Source organism: Microcaecilia unicolor, chromosome 7 (assembly GCF_901765095.1).
Source record: "Microcaecilia unicolor chromosome 7, aMicUni1.1, whole genome shotgun sequence".
Classification (NCBI taxonomy): domain Eukaryota; kingdom Metazoa; phylum Chordata; class Amphibia; order Gymnophiona; family Siphonopidae; genus Microcaecilia; species Microcaecilia unicolor.
In genome coordinates, this window is record NC_044037.1 from 301,906,583 (window position 1) to 301,912,582 (window position 6,000).

The 6,000-nt window shown below is 39.1% G+C and overlaps 1 protein-coding gene across 1 annotated transcript in view; it reads right to left on the reverse strand.

Annotated features, from left to right (window-relative positions):
* LOC115474904 (C-X-C chemokine receptor type 1-like) overlaps nt 1-4,754 on the reverse strand; it is a 42,641-nt gene extending 37,887 nt beyond the window's left edge. The window contains exon 1 of the mRNA XM_030210597.1: nt 4,682-4,754. The gene's annotated coding sequence lies outside the window, so the exon portion shown is untranslated. The remainder of the gene's footprint in view (nt 1-4,681) is intronic.
* Between the last annotated feature and the right edge of the window lie 1,246 nt (nt 4,755-6,000).

The window sequence follows — 6,000 nt, forward strand, 5'->3', positions numbered from 1 at the left end:
TTATTTTTCAGACCTTCATTAAGTCACTCAGTCAGCCTTTCTTATTTTTGAGTTATCAGAAATCCGTTCTTTTCTCATAAATTCAATTTCATTCACTGCAGTTGCTTTTCTTGCACAAGTGACAGGCCTTTTATGACATTAAAAGAGCACTATAACACTAAAAACTCCAGTAATGTACCAAAACCTTTATTTTATTTTCACCAATTACATTGTTACAAAACAGATGACATACATCATCTAACTGCACTCACATCCATCGACATTCATCCACCACTCGCCCTTGCTGCCTAATATAAACTTCACATATTTATCAAAATAGTACAATACAATATATCACGTAATATGTGTCACACAGTTCGTCGATGTTGCCTTCACAGCACGAACGGGTGTCTTTCCAGACGCACTGCTCTTAAAACCGGCTCATTTGCTTCAGCTGTATTTTCATTCACGCAGCCTGCTTCCGATTTGTATTGCTTGTACTGGGACCAAGTCCCCACAGCCTCTGTGAATCACAAAGTCCATATGCTTCATCTAGACACACCAGCGCGCTGTCGAGTTTTCTTAAATCCAATTGATACTAGGCAATGGCGAGGGGCTACAACAACCACCCTCACGGCAGAATCATTCTGCTGTTCATATTCACAAGTGGTTGTGATTCACAGAGGCTGTGGGGACTTGGTCCCAGTACAAGCAATACAAATCGGAAGCAGGCTGCGTGAATGAAAATGCAGCTGAAGCAAATGAGCCGGTTTTAAGAGCAGTGGAAAGACACCAGTTCGTGCTGTGAAGGCAACATCGACGAACTGTGTGACACATATTACGTGATATATTGTATTGTACTATTTTGATAAATATGTGAAGTTTATATTAGGCAGCAAGGGCGAGTGGTGGATGAATGTCGATGGATGTGAGTGCAGTTAGATGATGTACGTCATCTGTTTTGTAACAATGTAATTGGTGAAAATAAAAGTAAAGGTTTTGCTACGCTTATTAAATTTCCCTCGAACACAGTATATGTCTGCTATAGAGCTGTTCAATAAACGTTTGAAGGAGATTTTCAAATATCCAGAAGATTCTTTGCCTCCACTGCAAAAAATATATTACCTTAAATTACAAGGGAAAAATTCTCAATCGGCTCCTACTGAGTTACAAACATCTTCTGAATCTCTAGATGTATCCGGATTATTGGAGCAATCTCAGGAAGAAATTAAAACTTGTGCTACTTTGATAATTTCCTTTGTCTTTATACAAGATAAAGAGGCTCTATTGAGATTGTATTTTAAGAATTTACAGCCTCAGTTTATGGGAGGTAAGATTTTGATTTTCACAGATATTTCTAAATGGACTCAGCAAAGGAGAAAGAAATTTCTGGAATTGAAGCAGAAATCAGTGGAAATAGAAGCTATTTTTCAATTGAGGTTTCCATGCAAATGTTAAGTAGAGGAGTGTGGTAGCCGTGTTAGTCCACTCTTAAGGTTATCAATAGAAATCAAACAAAATAAAACATGGAAAAGAAAATAAGATGATACCTTTTTTATTGGACATAACTTAATACATTTCTTGATTAGCTTTCGAAGGTTGCCCTTCTTCTACATGGAATCTTGCTACTCTTTAGGATTCTACATGGAATCTTGCTAGTCTTTGAGATTCTATATGGAATCTTGCTACTCTTTAGGATTCTACATGGAATGTTGCTACTCTTTGGGATTCTACATGGAATGTTGCTACTCTTTGGGGTTCTACATGTTAAATAGAGAGGTGTGGTAGCCGTGTTAGTCCACTCTTAAGGTTATCAATAGAAATCAAACAAAATAAAACATGAAAAAGAAAATAAGATGATTCCTTTTTTATTGGACATAACTTAATACATTTCTTGATTAGCTTTCGAAGGTTGCCCTTCTTCCTCAGATCGGAAATGTTTAATGCAAATGTTTAATTTTCTTCAAGAATAACAGATATATATTTTATGAACCTGAACAATTGTCTAGATTCTTACTTATGCATGGGAAAAAAGAACTGACCAAATAAAAGTTGGAATTATGGTCCAGATGAAAATTTAGAATACCGCCTGCTCTAATTTTGAAATGTTAATTATTTCCACTTTAACCAACTTCCTTTGGTGACAATTGGACTCTCTCTAATTTGTGGACTGCTGAAAATCCATGTTTGTATAAATTCTTTTTGGAATTTAATATTTGGAATAATTTACTTTAAAGTTGTTATTTAAAACATTGATGTATCATTCAAAGAGTGTTATCTTTGTTTAAATTGAAATTAATAAAGAAATGTAAATATCAAAAAAAGTAAAGGTTTTGGTACGTTACTGGAGTTTTTAGTGTTATAGTATAGTTATTACTCCGGTATTAATTCTTTATCCCCTGTTGTTTGGATTGGGATTAAAAGAGCACTGCCATCAGATTTTGTGTGGAGGAGTGGCCTAGTGGGTGTGGAGGAGTGGCCTAATGGTTAGGGTGGTGGACTTTGGTCCTGAGGAACTGAGTTCAATTCCCGGCACAGGCAGCTCCTTGTGACTCTGGGCAAGTCACTTAACCCTCCATTGCCTGCTGCATTGAGCCTGCCATGAGTGGGAAAGCGCAGGGTACAAATGTAACAAAAATAAAATAGATACTATTGGAGATTCTACATTCCATGTCGAAGGCTGCGCAGGCTTCTGTTTCTGTGAGTCTGACGTCCTGCACGTACGTGCAGGACGTCAGACTCACAGAAGCAGAAGCTTGCGTGGCCACATTGGTGATCTGCAAGGGCCGACTTCTACATGGAATGTTGGAATAGCAACATTCCATGTAGAATCTCAAATAGTAGCAACAGTGGAGGAGTGGCCTAGTGGTTAGGGTGGCGGACTTTGGTGCTGGGGAACTGAGTTCAATTCCCGGCACAGGCAGCTCCTTGTGACTCTGGGCAAGTCACTTAACCCTCCATTGCCCCATGTAAGCCGCATTGAGCCTGCCATGAGTGGGAAAGCACAGGGTACAAATGTAACAAATAAAAATAAATCAATGTGAAGATTTGATTCCCATTTAATCATACACAGGTAGCATGGAATGTCACCATTAGTACAGAGACTCAGTCTAACTTTCCATACATTAAAACTTACTTCAACTATTCTCTTAATTTTTTTTCCAACGTTTTTCTTTATAAGATATATTCTGTTTTTGTCACCTCACTCTCTCAGAGTTATACCTGTACTATCTGGTAATGTTACTTCTTTTGCAACAATTTAAACCCAATTTTTATCTCTTTCAATCCCAATCAACAACTACCTCTCACATCAAACGCTTCAGCTCGTCTTTGAAAAAGACTGATTTTCTTTGAAAGAAACAAAACCAGTATTCCCTCACCCAAACCAGAATCAGGCATCTACTCCTTTCTTTTGATACAGCACATCTATTTCATCACAAAATTCTACTCCCCTTTTTAAACTATGTTAATTGGTGCCAAACTTAATCACATAAGTACATAAGTAATGCCACACTGGGAAAAGACCAAGGGTCCATCGAGCCCAGCATCCCGTCCACGACAGCGGCCAATCCAGGCCAAGGGCACCTGGCAAGCTTCCCAAACGTAAAAACATTCTATACATGTTATTCCTAGAATTGTGGATTTTTCCCAAGTCCATTTAGTAGCGGTTTATGGACTTGTCCTTTAGGAAACCATCTAACCCCTTTTTAAACTCTGCCAAGCTAACCGCCTTCACCACGTTCTCCGGCAACGAATTCCAGAGTTTAATTACGCGTTGGGTGAAGAAAACTGTTCTCCGATTTGTTTTAAATTTACTACACTGTAGTTTCATCGCATGCCCCCTAGTCCTAGTATTTTTGGAAAGCGTGAACAGACGCTTCACGTCCACCTGTTCCACTCCACTCAATATTTTATATACCTCTATCATGTCTCCCCTCAGCTGTCTCTTCTCCAAGCTGAAAAGCCCTAGCCTCCTTAGTCTTTCTTCATAGGGAAGTCGTCCCATCCCCGCTATCATTTTAGTCGCCCTTCGCTGCACCTTTTCCAATTCCATTATATCTTTCTTGAGATGCGGCGACCAGAATTGAACACAATACTCAAGGTGCGGTCGCACCATGAAGCGATACAACGGCATTATGACATCCTCACACCTGTTTTCCATACCTTTCCTAATGATACCCAAAATTCTATTCGCTTTCCTAGCCGCAGCAGCACATTTCTGAGTAACATAACCAGAATAGAAACAGAGTTTCTCCTACTTCTTAAAACCACCTCTATTAACTTACCTTTTCTCTCTTGAAGCACAATCAATATACCAGTCACCTCCTCTCTCACACAAACAGAAATCCTCTCTTCTCCAATGAATCCAAAGTCACATATTCATCACAGACACCTTATACTTCCTTAAAACATTTTTTTTAGCCTGGCTTTTCACTTCTCAATCATGAACACTCAGCTCAGCACATCTTCTCACGCCAACAGACAGAGAGAGCCTCTCCGTAAGTGTCAGCAAAACTGTTGCCAAGCCAACAGAAGGTCAGCTCTCAGCAAATTCTAAGGACCACAACGGAACTCTGGGACAACTCAGGTAATTTTATTTATTTAAAAAAAAAAAAAACTCCATTATAACCCCTTAGGGTTACATAAATGTCACAAATAAATAAATAAACACTGTGGAAACCTGGCACAGTTAATCACTAACCTCGTTCACCAGCCTCGCAAAGTGTTTTTTCACTGTTTGAAGTCAAGCAGCTCTCACTTGTCCATCATCAGCCAACCTCAATTGTTTCTGTGCTGGAGATGATTTAAGTTCAGCTTTTTACGCAATCCAAAAGCAACCAGAGGCAGAAGAGGAAACTCATACTTCCCAGATTTTTGATGATTTGATTGATACAAGTACATAAGTATTGGCATACTGGTACAGACCAAAGGTCCATCAAGCCCAGCATCCTGTTTCCAACAGTGGCCAATCCAGGTCACAAATACCTGGCAAGATCCCCAAAAAAGTACAAAACATTTTATGCTGCTTATCCCAGAAATAGTGAATTTCCCCCAAGTCCAATTTAATAATGGTCTATGGACTTTTCCTTTAGGAAGCCATTCAAACCTTTTTTTAAACTCTGCTAAGCTAACCACCTTTACCACATTTTCTGGCAACGAATTCCAGAGTTGAATTACATGTTGAGTAAAGAAAACTTTTCTCCGATTCGTTTTAAATTTACTACTTTGTAACTACGTCACATGCCCCCTAGTCCTAGTATTTTTGGAAAACGTAAACAGATGCTTCACGTCTACCAATTCCACTCCACTCATTATTTTATACACCTTTATCATATCTCCCCTCAGCCATCTTTTCTCCAAGCTAAAGAGCCCCAGCTGCTTTAGCCTTTCCTCATAGGGATGTCGTCCCATCCCCTTTATCATTTTCGTCGCCCTTCTCTGCACCTTTTCTAATTTCACTATATCTTTTTTGAGATGTGGCGACCAGAATTGCACACAATATTTGAGGTGCGGTTGCACCATGGAGCGATACAAAGGCATTATAACATCCTCATTTTTGTTTTCCATTCCTTTCCTCCTAATACCTAACATTCTATTTGCTTTCTTAGCCGCCGCAGTACACTGAGCAGAAGGTTTCAATGTATCATCAACGATGACACCTAGATCCCTTTCTTGGTTGGTCACTCCTAACGTGGAACCTTGCATGATGTAGCTGTAATTCAGGTTCCAAGAAGTGTTTTGTTTCCTGCAGAATTTTCAATCTATTTGATTCAAGGGTTTCATTAATATACAATGCTACCCCTCCACCAATTCGATCCACCCTATCACTACGATATAATTTGTACCCCGGTATGACAGTGTCCCACTGGTTATCCTCCTTCCACCAGGTCTCAGAGATGCCTATTATATCTAATTTTTCATTTAGTGCAATATATTCTAACTCTCCCATCTTATTTCTTAGGCTCCTGGAATTCGCATATAGACATTTCAAACTATGTTTGTTGTTCCTATTTACATCAT